This window comes from Camelus dromedarius, chromosome 31 (assembly GCF_036321535.1).
Source record: "Camelus dromedarius isolate mCamDro1 chromosome 31, mCamDro1.pat, whole genome shotgun sequence".
NCBI classification, from domain to species: domain Eukaryota; kingdom Metazoa; phylum Chordata; class Mammalia; order Artiodactyla; family Camelidae; genus Camelus; species Camelus dromedarius.
Genome location: NC_087466.1, coordinates 8,103,838 through 8,118,754, shown reverse-complemented (window position 1 = coordinate 8,118,754; position 14,917 = coordinate 8,103,838).

Genomic DNA, 14,917 nt, shown 5'->3' with positions numbered 1-14,917 from the left:
TGCCTGTCTTGTTCATCGTGCTATATCCTTAGCAGAAATAGAGCACTGAGCACATAGTAAATGCTTAATTTAGGAAATAATATAATGATTGAATGAATAAACAAACCATTAAGATGAGATGATTAAATCAGCACAAATACAAATAACTCATTGGCTGACCCTCGGTAAACGTTAGCCTCTGAACTTTATGGCCAGTAACAAATTCTCTGCTCACTTAATATCATTCATTACTATTCAGCAAAGCAGGTATTGATCTCCTGATGTGGACCAGGAGTGTCTTAGATTTAGAGCCACTTCATACTGTTTTTCAAATGAAACAAGATGCAAACACCCAGACATTCAAACATATAAACAAACATACACACAAATACCAACACATTCACATATATGTCTGTATATACACATACAAAATATATTTTTTAAAGTCTTAATTTTGTTAAGATGTCAGTACTACCCAAAGCTATCTACAGTTTTACTGCAGTCCGTATCAAAATCCCAATGATGTTTTTTGCAGAAGTAGAAAAACCCATCCTAAAATTCATTTGAGAGTTACAGTATGACCCAGCAATTCTAGTTCTGTGCATATATCTGGAAAAGACAAAAACTTTAATTCAAAAAGATACATGCACCCCAATGTTCACAGCAGCACTATTTACAATAGCCAAGACATAGAAGCAACCTAAATGTCCATTGACAGATGAATGGATAAAGGGGTGTGTGTGTGTGTGTGTGTGTGTGTATGTACACACACACACACACACACACACACACACACACACTGGAATATTACTCAGCCGTTAAAAAGAATGAAATAATGCCATTTGCAGCAGTACAGATGGACTTAGAGATGATCACACTAAGTAAGGTAAGTTGGACAGAGAAAGACAAATACATCACTTACATGTGGAATCTAAAAAAAAAAATGATACTACTGAACTTATTTATAAACCAGAAATCAACTCACAGATATAGAAAACAAGCTTATGGTTTCAAAGTGGAAAGGTGGTGGGGAGTGATACATTAGGAGTTTGAGATTAGCAGATGCATACTACCATATATAAAATAAATAAACAAGGAGGACCTAGTGTAGAGCACAGGGAACTATATTAATATCTTTTAATAACCTGTAATGGAAAAGAAACTGAAATATATATAATGATTGAATGAATAAACAAACCATTAAGATGAGATAATTAAATCAGCACAAATACAAATAACTCATTGGCTGACCCTCGATAAACATTAGCCTTTGAACTTTATGGCCTGTCACATATATATATATGTATGTATGTGTATATATATATGCACACACACACACATATATATGAATAACTGAGTCACTTTGCTGTATGCCTGAAACTAATACAACATTGTAAATCAAAATAAAAAAATATAAGCTGTATTTCAATTAAAAAAATAATTATTTGGAATTGCAAAAGACTTCAGATAGCCAAACAATCCTGAAAAAGAAGAAAAAAACTCAAGGAATCACACTTCTGATTTCAAATTTTATGACAAAGCTACCATAATTAAAATAGTGTGGTACTAGCTTAGTGACAGACATATAGATCAATGGAATAAATAGCCCAGATTTATGGCTCAACGATTTTCAGTAAGCTGGACCTTTACTTAATACCACATACAAAAATTAACTCCAAATGAATCAAAGACCATAAAACTCTTAGAAGAAAACATAGGGTAAAACTTCACAGCATTGGATTTGACAGTGATTTCTTGGATATGACATCAAAGGCACAGGAAACAAAAGTAAAAATAGACAAATTAGACTTCATGAAAAAATGTTTTTAAATTTTTCATCGAAAGAAACAATAATGAAGTAAAAAGGAGACCCATAGAATGGGAGAAATTATTTGCAAATCATATATCAATAAGGGGATAAATATGTAGACCGTATAGAGAACTCCTAAAACTCAACAACAACAACAACAACAACAACAACAAAAACCCTGAACAGTTCAATTTACAAATGGGCAGAAGACTTGAACAGACACGTCTCCAAAGAAGATATACAAATGGTCAAAAAGCACATGAAAAAGTACTCAACATCACTAATCATTAGGGAAATGCAAATCAAAACCACAATGGCATACCATCTCACACCCATTAGGATGGCTACTGGCAAACAAAACAAAACAAGACAGACAAAACAGAAAATAACCCATGTTGATGAGAATGTGGAAAAATTGGACCCTGTACGCCGTTGGTGGAAATGTAAAATGATACAGCTGCTATGGAAACAGTATGGTGGTTCCTCAAAAAATTAAGAATAGAATTACCATGTAATCCAGAAATTCCACTTTTGGGCATCTACTCAAAAGAATTGAAAGCCGGATCTCAAAGAGGTATTTGTATATCAATCTTTTGTAGCAACATTATTCACAGTAGTTAAAACATAGAAAGCAACCCAGATGTCCAACAGCGGGTGAATGGATAAACAAAATGTGGTCTGTGCACACAATGGAATAGTATTCAGCATTAAAAAGGAAGGAAATTCTGACACATGTTGCAACGTGGATGAACCTTGAGGGCATTATGCTCTGTGAAATAAGTCAGTTGCAAAAAGACATATACTGTATGATTCCACTTGTCTGAGGTACTTAGAATAGTCAAAACCGTAGAGACAGAAAGTAGAATGGCGGGTTTTCAGGGGCTGAGGGAGGGGAGAATGGGGCGTTGCTGTTTCATGGGGACAGAGTTTCAATTTTGCAAGATGGAAGGAGTTCAGGAGCTGGGTGGTAGTGATGGCTGTGCAACAATGTGAATACACTCAACTCCACTGACCTGTACACTTAAAAGTGGTTAAGGTGCATAGGTTTTATTTTATGTATATTTTATCACAATTTAAAAAGTTGGAAAAACACATCTTGGCTTGACTCTACTAGTTAGGATATGCCTGGGTCCGACCTTCCCAGGTTTGCTCCTCTCACATTTGTAACTGATTTCTGCTTACAGCCCACCCTGCCTCAGCAGGAAGGACTGATCCCGTGTGCAGATGCCACATTTAAGCTCTGTTGGACTCATGCCTTGGGGTTGCTCGTCACCCAGTCTTCCATGGGGCCTCTGCCTTCTCTGTGTCCTCTGCCCTCATCCAGTGCCCTGGCTCGTCTCTTACACTTTGACCTGGGTCTCTATCTCTGAGATGCTCAGGACCTGCCTCCGTCTTCTCAGTTCCCTCTTGGGCCTTAGACCCCAGCTCCAAGTTTGATCCTTGCAGTGGATTCCCCTGATACCCATTTCTCTGGTCTCCCCAGTGCCTGCCAGTGGGTCACTTCAGAATCCCAGAGATCATGTTAGCTAGAACTTGAGCTGCCCCCATGAATGATAGCCTTTTTCTGCCAGCTTGAACTCGCTTTGGGCACGAGCATATGGGATGCCTCCTCCAGGAAGTGGGATTGGCTCTGATCCTCTGTCTGCTTCACCCTAGTATAAGTAAGTGGACAAAGTCCCAGAGGAGGTATGGCTCCTGCGTGTCTGTACGCCTTGAATACATGTGCTTGCAGTATCTTTAGTAGCTAAGTCGTAGAACAGGATTTCTCAGCTGCTACACCGCTGACATTTTGGACTGGATAAGTCTTCATGGTGGAAACTGTCCTGTGCATTGAAGGGTGGTGAATAACATCCCTGACTTCTCTACCCGCAAGAAGCCAGTAGCACTCCTTCCCGGTTTTGGCAATCAAAAATGTCTCCATTGTTGCCAAAAATTGCCCCCTATTTGAAATCTGTCTTAGAAAGTTTACTTTTTTTTTTTTCCTGAATAGAGAACATACCTCTAGTTCCATATCTCACTTTAAGGAGTCACATGGATCCAGGGAAATACCTATCTTGCAAGGCTGCTGCAAGAATGAATGCTGATGGAGTGGGCATTGGTGGCCTGTGTCTGTACAGTCTGCATTCTCCTAACAGCACCCTGATGTTCCTTTGGGGCACCCCGCCCTCCACTCTCAGGTCGTGGAATCAGATGGGGTTGGTGCACCTCCCTCTTCCTTCCACTCAGGCTTAAGTGTCATCACATGACCTAGACAAAGCCAATCAGACCATTTCATCCTCTTGGGCACAGCGATTGGTTTAAGGATGAGCAGTGACTTCAGTCGGTCCGATGAGAGTCAGCCCTGGGACTTTTGCTCAACTCTTGTGATAGGAAGCCCTTTTGACTACTAGGGTCTTTAGCTGGAAAGGGGGCAAACTTGGAGCTGTCTGTTGCCATCTTGCACATATCTGGGAATGGAGTCAACCCACTGCTTTCATGAAAGTAGCAATGAGAAAAAGAGAATGTGGGATAGTGAAACAAACTGACAATTGATGTGAACATCTAGATACAGCCACACCTGAAGGTCACTCAACTTTACATATAGCAGCCAATACATCTTTATTTAAACTGCTTTGAGTTGGGTTCCTGTTATTTGCAACCAAAAGAGTCCTGATGAGTATGTCTAAGACATGTAATGTCTAGCATAGTGCTAAAACATGATCAAGGTTAAGTAAATATTGTTATTAATCACCTAGTTGACTATTTAAGTACCTACTGTGTGTCAAGCATCTTAAGAAGTGCTAGAAATAGCCATGGCATCCTTGAAGGCTTGGATTCCGGTCCTGGCTTCTTCCCTTACATGTGACCTTGGATAAATCGCTACTTCTGTTTGAGGTTGAGTTTCCCTCATCTGTGAGAAGATGGGATGGGAACACACATTGCAAATAGGTGGTCGTGGGCTACAGCCAGCCCTTCTTTGGGTGTTTCCTTTGACCCGCACAGTATTTTTCAATTTAGAAATTTTCATAGGCAAACTCAAGTATCCAGCTTCTCTAGAAAAATGGAGAATCAGCCCACCTTGAGCCCCTCTTGCCACAAAGCAGTGACAGACAGATTTTAGGAGGAGCGTGTGCGCTCTAAGTTTATCCCGACGCCACCCCTCTCCATTATCTTATACTTGCTGGTGTCACTCAGCTTGTGATCTGCTGGCCACAAAAGGCATTTGACTTCGTGTTTTCCAGACCAAACGTTCTCTTTCAGCTCTGACATTTTCTGAGAAGGCAGAAGATGCCCTTCGTGGTGCAGGGAAAGAGATGGAAACCAAATAAGAAAACAGCCACTGTACGTGGGCAGCCATCTATTACTCTAACCTCTCCAGGGTCGCTGGGTGTAGGGGCCCCCAGGCCCAGAGAAATGGCAGCAGTCGGGGCAGAGACAAACAAGCCAAGATTGTCTTTCTTTGCTTCTAAGTCAGACAAAGAAAATCCCTCTCGGTGCAAACCCTCCCCAGCAGCTTTGATGTCCCTCTTCCAAGCGGCACCACTTCAGACAAGAGAGGCAGGCAGGGGCAGGGAGCCGAGAACAAAGAAGCATTTCTTGGGCTCCTAATTATTCTCCTTCTGTGTAAATAATTATCTGGAAGGGGAAAAAAAAAAAACCCCAGTTCACAGCTAAAGAGCTGGAAAAGCAAAAGGAAGATGAAAGGGGGTTGGGGATTTGCTGTGTCCCTGGGAGCAATCCTTGAAGGGAAAACGAGGCACAGCGAAACCTTCCTCACTTTCTGTGTTTTAAACACCTAGCCTGGGACTTTCAGAGCCATTGGCATCGGTGCTGTAATTAAATCATGGTTCTGGAAGCTGGCGTGTGGATAATCCAGCCGTTTTTGGCTCCGGCTTCTGCTGGACTCTGCTGGAGGAAAGGCAGGGAGGTTTAGAGAGTGAGGCCCTGGGGTCAATTGAGCCTGAATTTGAACTTGGCCCCACTGCTGGTTATAAATGGGATCAGGGAAAAGTTGCTTCTTTCCACCCGAGGGCCCGTGCAGAAGCCTCCCCAAGGCTGAAAAGGCCAGCATCAGGGAGACTCATTAGGAGCTGGTAAAACCATCTCAGGGAGGAAGAGCAGCAGACTCATGGAGCCAGGCTAGGAGGAGAGGGGGCAAACAGATGCCCAGTATCAAAAGAAGTTCGGTGAGTCCTGACCGTTTCATCCTGAGTGCAAAGGGGCATTTGAGTTTCTCCCTGGAGGCAAGGGAAGAATCGGTGAGTGGGTATCCGAGCCTCTCAGCCCGGCAAAGGAAGGGAATTGAGTTAGGGGATCACTGCCCACTATCTGCTCTTCTCCACCTGACAGTGGGGCCATTCACTGGCAGGGCATTCAGAGGCATCCTTGGAGGATATTTGGAAGAAAGAAAGAGAAACAGGACACCCCAGTCACCTCGCTGTCCACAAAAGACTCTTTGCAGCCCGGATGTGTACACCTGATGGGCAAAGGAAGAAAACCGTGCATTCAGCTGTCTGTACACCCCCAAGCCATGCATCCAAGTCAGGTGACATGTTACAGCCTTATCGACAACCTGGGGAAGCCGGATCCTGAAGAGCCTATTCCGGAATCTCTGTTCGGGGCCAGGGAACCGGAGCCCCGGGCTTTGTGAAGGGCAGGGGGTTTCCTCTCCTCTCACAGGATCTAGACAGATGATACTCTTATGTATTGGCGTGCATTGTGGAGTCTGGGGGTGGGGTTTGGATGGCAGGGCTGTTCTGGCTACACCCAATGAGACTCCACCACGGTCCCCATTCATCAAGGGCAGTAAGAGAAGGTAACAGGATGGGTCTCCAGAAAAAGGGTGGCCTGGGCACCAAGATGCCTGAATTAGACCCTGGGTGAGCCAGGAGGTAGACACAGAGCCAGTTTATTTCCTCTGTGTTGAGTTAACCAAGTGGGTTGGCTGGGGATAAGGTTGCTAACCTTAACCCTACCCCTAACCCTAATCTTAACTGTAATCCCCCACCCTAACACTAATCCTAACCCAAGTCCGAGTTAAATTTGAATTTCAGATAAAAACAATGTTTTGCCTAAGTATATCCCATGCAATATTTGGGACATACTTACACTAAAAAAGAATTCATTATTTATCTGAAATTAAAATTGACCTGGGCATCTTATATTTTATTTATTAAATCTGGCAATCCTAGCTGGGGACTTGGTGGAAATTTAATATAGGGACTGAAGACTTGTGACCTACAGGCTAAAATGTTTTGGTTTGGCCAGCACAGTGCTTCAAAAACAAGGGCATTTCACATAAAATCCAGACTTCCACCTTCTCCTGAGAAGTCAGAGGTCTGGTCACACCTCTCATTTGGCCACCGGTCCACCACCACCCTCACCTCTACTCACCCACCTGGACCCAGTTTACTCTTTCATTGTAGTTTGCTGGTCCTGATGTCATTGGAGTTTGAGACCCATTGGCTCACCCCAGGGGACACAGGGAGAGACTGTGGTTCACTCACTGCGATGACAAACGCTCGGGGAGCCTGGAGTCATTCACCAGAGGTTCAGCTCTGTCATGATGCATTCCACCTCCCTCTTAGGGGTCTTCATCTTCTCATCTGGAAACTGGAAATAAGTCCTGCTCTGCCTCACTCTGGAATGTGATAAAGATGGAAAGAAAGTGTGAGTCTGAAAAAGAAAGTGATCTTGACCATAGTCAAAAAAAAAAAAAAAAAAAAAAAAAAGACCAAAAACAAAAAAAACCTTGCCAGAGAAGAGCCAGGGCAAGGGGTGTGGGGGTGAAGGGAGAAAGTTCTCCAAAAAGAGAGACTGTGCTGTTACCTCGAGTAAGGAAGGGGCTCAAGTCACCAAACCAACCGGTGTCCTGCACAAGCTTATATTGTCATGGTTTTGGGGGGTTTGTTTTTTTTCCCCTTTGTGCCTCTCCCTACTTCAACTGCCAGTTCCTTGAGATCAGAACAAAAGTTCCCCAGGACACACAGAGTCTCATCATCCCAGAAACTTAATGGAAGCTCCATAAAGATTCACAGAATGAGTGTAAGTGCTCTGAAAGGTTTGGGGGGTGGGGGGTTCTTGGCAGAAAAGAGTTAGCATAACCGGCCTGAGGCTGCGGTCTCTAACCTGCTTGCGAGGTTAGTCCTTAGCTAGTGTCTGGGAACTTGGCTTCCAAAATGCTTCCTCTGTTCCCTAACTGATAAGGTTGTTTTCTGGGCTTGGATTGTTTGTACAAACCATGTGATTTATGGTGAACACCCGATCTTCTGGGAGTCTGGAATTTTGGCAGTTCCTAGACAGAGAAATCTCTGTGACCAGCCCCCAGTCAACAACCTAAGTTGTGAGTCTCAAACAGGCTACTCTGGGCACTACAAGGATTATAAGTGTGTGGGTGCACGTCTGCCCCTGGGGGGAGAGAGCACCCTGTGTGACCCTCCCCGGGAAGGGGAGAGCAGAGGGTCCTGCCCGTGGGTCCCCCCAGACCCTGCCTATGCCTCCTCCCCTTACTAGCTGCCCGCACACCCCGACTGCGTCTTTGTAATGAGCTGTAGCCATGGCTAGGACGATACTCTGAGTCCCACGAGTGCTTCTAGTGCATCACTGGAGATGTGGATCATCTCGGGAAGCCCACCAAACAGGACCAACCTTTTCAAGCAGGGTCCACAATTTGCAAGGCCCTTTGCCATATCATTGCATTAATCCTAGCCATTCTGTGAGGGAGGTAATGTTCTCATTTTAGAGATTAGGACACTAGGGTGCAGAGAGGTGTTGTGGCTTAGCCAAGGGTGCAAAGCTAGTAAATAGAAGAGTGGTTATGCGAACCTATGCATTTGCCTGGTTCCAAAGTCATGCTGTAGCAGCCTCCCCTGCAGGGAGAGAGGCTGACCCCATCACAGTAACCCGTTAGTGTCCAGGACTGCTTCAGTCTGAGCCTGAAAAGGGGAGTGGCTCCTTTGGGATGAGCCAGCAGGTAACTTGACTGCTCTCTTCAGTAGCAGAGCTGTTATTTGCACCTGTGTCCGTTCAACTCTGGGGTCCCCAAGTTGAGAACAATTACCATATTTTGGCTGTGTGGCCTCTGACATCTCACTCCATTTCTCCCTTCACTCATCCCTTAGTCTGTAAAAGGGAATTAACAATCATCTACCTGATCGTAAGAGGAACCAAGCATCCCCTCTGCAGCACCCAGTAGAAAGCCACCAAATGCTGGTTCCTTTCTCTTTCCCAGCCCGCTCCTTACTCCCTACATGAACCTGTGTGAAGTCCTACCACTCTCTCTGCCTGTTTCCCCATCTATAAATGAGGGACTGATTTTGATGCTGCCAGAGTCCTTCTGGGGCTGGCATCATATACCAGAGAATGAGCTTTCCTCTGAAGCAGCCTTTTAAAATCCTTCCAGCTCTGATCATAAAAAGCAGATCAAACCCAACCTCTGCCACTCAAAAACAAGGTGATGTGCACATTATCCAAAGACAATGAGGCAAAAACATTCTCCAGCCTCTCCCAGACACTGACCCTGGAGAAAGACAGATCAGAGTGTTGAAAGGTTCTTTGTTTAACAAAGGCACAGGCAGAGGGGAAAGGGAGGGGAGAGGATTTATAGATGGGGCTAGGCTCTGTACAGCCAGGGTTATCAGTCTATTCTTATAGAGCTCAGTGGATAATTTTTATAGAGCTTGGTGGACAAGAGTAACAATGTTGTGATCAGGGTGCAATAGGGAGCAGTGGGGACTATGGCAAAATGCAGACTCTATGCCTAGCCTTGGAGAGGGAGCCTCCAAGCTCCAACTGTTGCTGACAGATGAGAATGTAGGTATGTTGCTGTCAAACTGTCTCTTCAGTTCTTTTTTTTTTTTTTAAAGAGAAGCCAGTCTTTGAAAGTATCTCCATTTTTAAGTGTTAGCTTAAGTTTTCCTAAAGATCTTTGTGAGTACAACAGAACTCTTGAAGTGGCTGACCTAGTCCACAGGCTGTTTGCAGTCTCTGAGCAGACCTCATTTGCAGCATCTTTGTCACTAAATCCTGAAGAATTTGTGATCACAGCTTGCCTTCATATCTTCTAAGATGGTCAGTTTCAGAGACATGGGAGGACAATTTTGAAGAAAAGCCAGCATCATTTAACTTAATTATTCCCTCAAATACTAGGTCTTTCCATACCCCTTTATTTTTGTTCAGGTGTTTCTATCCTCAAAATAACATCTAGCTGGACAGCTCCTATTCAGCCTTCAAAACCCAACTCAGATGTCCACTATTTTGTGAAGCCTTTACTGATCATCACCCTCTTTTCCCAGGGGTTCACTCCCTGCCCCAGTACCGTGTCCCCACCACTCTGCTCTCCATCTTCATCCTGGACAATACAAGGTGGCTTTTAATAAAGGGACTATTTACAATGGAGTGTGCATTACAATGGGCAGGGTTTCAGGAAACCAACTCGAGATAAGGCAGCACCTGGTCTAACAACACTGAGGAACTGTCACCCCTGAGTTCTAAAGCTGCAGAGGGAGGAACAGGTATAAACCTCACACAGGATAGAACTGTAGGATTCCCTGACAGCCTCACCTCATAGCGACGTATCAGGGAGGGGCCAAGAGGATAAACCCTCAGCCTCACTTTCCTCCTACTCTCCAGTATCTTGTCACTCCCTTTCGTTGGCAGAAAATACCTGGCAGTAAGGTGAGGGAGTCCACAGATGCAGTCCCTCTGGGTCAGCCTCTGTGTGACCCAGAGCAGGTGAAGCATAGAGGGCAAACAAGAGATGCCCGGCGTCCACCATCCTCTGTCTAGACCTCTCTTATCACTGTGTTTAGTTCCTGGCCCCGGAGACTGGAAACTGCTAGAGCTCTGACAGTCATATCTACAGCCCCCAAAATCTGGCACATCGTGAGTGTTGAATAAGTGGTTCTAGAAATTAGCAGGTGCACCATGTAGCACCTGGTACAAGACAGATGAAGATGAAGGATTATCTTAAGGTTCTGCACAGGTGTGAGGTAGTCATGAACTTCTTCCTCTGCACCTACTGTGTGAGGTATTATCTCTGACCTTCAGGAGCTCTTAAACTTGGGACTCTTAGAGCATAGACATTAGACAGCAGCTATTCCAGAATTTCCCTATGTGGGTTCCTCAGTGTACTGGTTTACTATGATGCTCAGACATACTGTAACAGGAGAAGAGTCCATTATCAAGTGTCAGGGCCTATGGTTTAAGCAAACGTCTTTCCTGCAGGACTTGTCTGAGCCTTTAATGCACCAATGTGTGTCGGGAGTCTCCCGAAGGGGGCCGTAACAGGCAGCTTTCCCCCAAATGACTTGGTTACAGGATCTTTTTCCCAAGGAGCATCTTCTAAATTCATTTTGTTGCAATATACTTTGGAAGACACAGACCTTTTTAACCAGTTCATCTTACAGATGGGAAAACTGAGGCTCCAAAGCAACTGTCACCCACCAGTCTAGCAGGGAGCATGATTTGCATAAAGAAACGAATGTGGAGCTGGCATCCATTGTAGCCTTCTGGTCTTTCTCCAGATTGTCGTCAGGTCCTTCTTGGGTGGAGTCTCGCCCAAACCATGACTGGGAGTTGGACAGGGAGTAGCAGGTGGTCCTTTCTGCTGAACGTCAGTGGGCCTCCAGCAGGGGCTGTCACAGAACATTGGCCTTCTAACTGATGGGTCTGACCCGTTGTGAGACGTTGTCGCAGTGATGAAACAGAAGCCCATCAGGTCAGGCGTGGAGAGAAGATGACAAGGAGGGAGGGGGAGAGGCTAGTTGAGTGCCACTGTCCTGTGGGGCATCTCACTGTCTCTCGTGGCCAAGTCCCCTGGCTATCAGCACCAGGCAGGCAACTTCCATTCTCAACACAACAGCCAGGTTTTCAAAATAGAAGCCTGGCAAGAGCTCTCTGATGCTGGAGACTTTTAGTGGCTTCTTTTGACTTCAAGACAGTCTCTGTGTCTGATCTTATGTTTCACCTTTCTCTCTGGCCTTGTCAGGTGCCACCAGCTGCCTCCTTGACTCTCCCCACCACACACACTACCTTCCATCCAGTGTACACAGCGTTCAGTCCCCCAGACCCACTGCCCTGCTACTCACGATCTTTTTTGCATGTGCAAGTTTACCTGGCGTGCTCTCTCACCATCTAACTGCTTGGCCAGCTTCCATTATGAGAGGTAGGATGGGAGCTGGGGAATGCCTGGGCTCAGAAGCATAAGGGCCAAACCCAGCTTTGTCACTTCTTAGCTGTGCAGCTTTGGGCAAATGACTTAACCTCTCTGAGCCTCAGTTTCCTTGTCCCTAGGATGGGGATAATGTTAATACCACCTGCCTCAAAAAAGTAGTTTCAAGGTTGAGTGGAATAATCCTTTACCTGTCACACATGTAAGTGCTTAAAAAATGGTGGTTATGATTATGCTCCTTTCAGATTTCAGTTTAGATACTCATCTGGGGAAGCTTCTCTGATTACACACACACACACACACACACACACACACCCCTCCTCGTATGCATTTACCTCGTGGTAAACCGATTATCTACTTGCCTCCCCCTCTGCTTCCTTCAGTCATTAGCTCTGGACAGGTAGGAACTTGGAGTGAACAGTATTTGCCCAAAGTCACCTCCTTGTCATTGGCAAAGGCACCATTGACTCAAGTCACCCGAGTCTTGCCTGGAACACTCTCAGTCCCTCCTGAGGCTGTTCAAAGAGATCCCAGCTCCCACAGCTGCTGAAGACTCAAGATTGGTGTGTTCCCTCTAATTTCTGAAGGGAATAAGGAAAAGTTTACCTTGTTTTGTTTTCTCGTTCTTTGTTGTGTTTTTGCTTGGTTCCCTAAGCAAGCATTCCATTTCCTGAAAGACAGTAGGTCCATGTCCTTTTCAGTATAGCAGCAGATGGTCTCCTGGCTGAATCAGTCACTGATGACTTCTTTTAGAGAGAGTGATCAGCTCGAGGAAATGCATTGGCAGGGAAAGCGACTCCTTGGGGAAGTGGGGGGTGGGATCTGGGAGAGCCCTCAGGCTCAGATTTCCCCCAGATGAAATGTGGAGCACTGTCTCTGGTTTCTGCTGTGAATTGTGTCTTTCAGGAAGCCCGCTCCAGGCTGGGTCATCAACACCAATGTCTGAGGGGTCACCTTGGCTCTGTCCAGAGCAAGCATCCGTTGTTCTCTTAGGTTCTGCTCCTCCCTGGGAGTGGCTGCAGGGGTTTCTGAAAGGATGGCCTCCTTTTGGCACAGAGAGTATTCATAGTGCTTAGAACAGCAGGATGGGCTTAGGAATCGATCTTGGCTCTTTACCTGTAGGAAAACTAAAGCCAGGAGATAGAAAGCAGTTAGCATGGGGCCACTCAGCAGGTGAGTGGCAGATCTGATCTGTCTACCTTCCTACGGCATCTGGACTCTCTTGCTGGCTATTTCTGGGTATCTTCTGGCTGATGAAACAGTCATATGGCATATGAATTTGGAATAGTCACATGATAAATAGCAGAGTGCCCACTAAGCAATTGTGGGTTCCTTTGTGAAACCTCTTAATGGCCCACAATGCAAAATTTAGAATATGGAAGATAAACACGTCAGCTAAGGTTTGTTGCCTAGATACCAGAAACTTTCCCAAGTGCTTTATATTCATGGCCTCATTTACCATTCCCAGTGACCCCGTGAGGAGTCATACTTGCCCAAGTTCACAGTGCTGAGATGTGGCAGAATCAGGACATATTTTCTGGTTTTCTGACAGCAGAGCTCATGCACTTAACTATTAGGCTATCCTGCCTCTTGTTCCACAGACATGGAGTGAGGACCACCCTGTGCTGCACTGTGTTGGATGCTAAAGAGTCACAGATGAATGAGATACAGCTCCTGTCCCCAAGGAGCTTACCTTCATTTAGGAAAGAAGGACATGCACAGATCATTGCTAAATTAGTTGTGATCAGAGCTAAACAGCGGGGGGTGGGGGGTACTCCCTTGTGTTAATTTACTTGTTCAGAGTGCCTACATCATTCTGTCTGTGCTTGTGCTTGGACCCACAGAGCCCTCCAAAAAAGAAAAGAAAAGAAAAGAAAGAAGCCCAACAGAGGTATTATCTGCATTTGACAAATGTGGATGCTGAAGCCGAGAGAGGAGAAAGGACTCATCTGGGTAACAGGCTAGGTTGGTGTCATGCCCAAGTCTCCAGCATCCCACTTAGGTTCTTTCTTCATGAGACAACAGGAAACAGCCCAACAGGCTCCTGGGGGCCAAAATTAGTCCAAATGCTGAGGATTAGTAAAAGCTGCGGTGAAGAGAAATCACTCCATTTGTACCGTTCATATGTTAGTCATCATTTTTTTAAATTAATTTTTTTATTCAAGTATAGTTGATTTACAATGTTGTGTTCATTTCTGGTGTATAGCAAAGTGATTTATATGTATTTGTGTGTGTGTATATGTGTGTATATATATATACATATATACACACACACAAATATATACACACACACACACACACACTGTTTTCCATTATAGGTTAATATAAGATATAAATGTAGTTTCCTGTGCTGTACAGTAGGTCCTTGTTGTTTATCTGTTTTATATATAGTAGTGTATGTATATGTTAATCCCAAACTCCTAATTTATCCCTCCTCTGCACCCCTTTCTCCTTTGGTAACCGTAAGTTTGCTTTCTATGTCCATGAGTCTATTTCTGGCTTGTAAGTAAGTTCATTTGTATCATTTTTTTTTAGATTCCATATATAAGTGATGTCATATGATAGTTGTCTTTCTGTATCTAATTTACTTAATATGATAATCTCTAGGTCCATCCATGTTTCTGCAAATGGCATTATTTCATTCTTTTTTATGGCTGAGTAGTATTCCATTTTACACACACACACACACACACACACACACACACACACTCATACACACACACACACACACACACACACTCATACACACACACACACACACACACACACACATATACACATACACACACACACACACACACACCCCACATCCTCTTTATCCAGTCATCTGTCAGTGAACATTTAAGTTGCTTCTGTGTCTTGGCTGTTGTGAATAGTGCTGCTATGAACATTGGGCTGCATGTATCTTTTTGATTTAGAGGGGTTTTTTTTCTGGATATGTGCCCAGGAGTGGGATTGCTGGATCATATGGTAAGTCT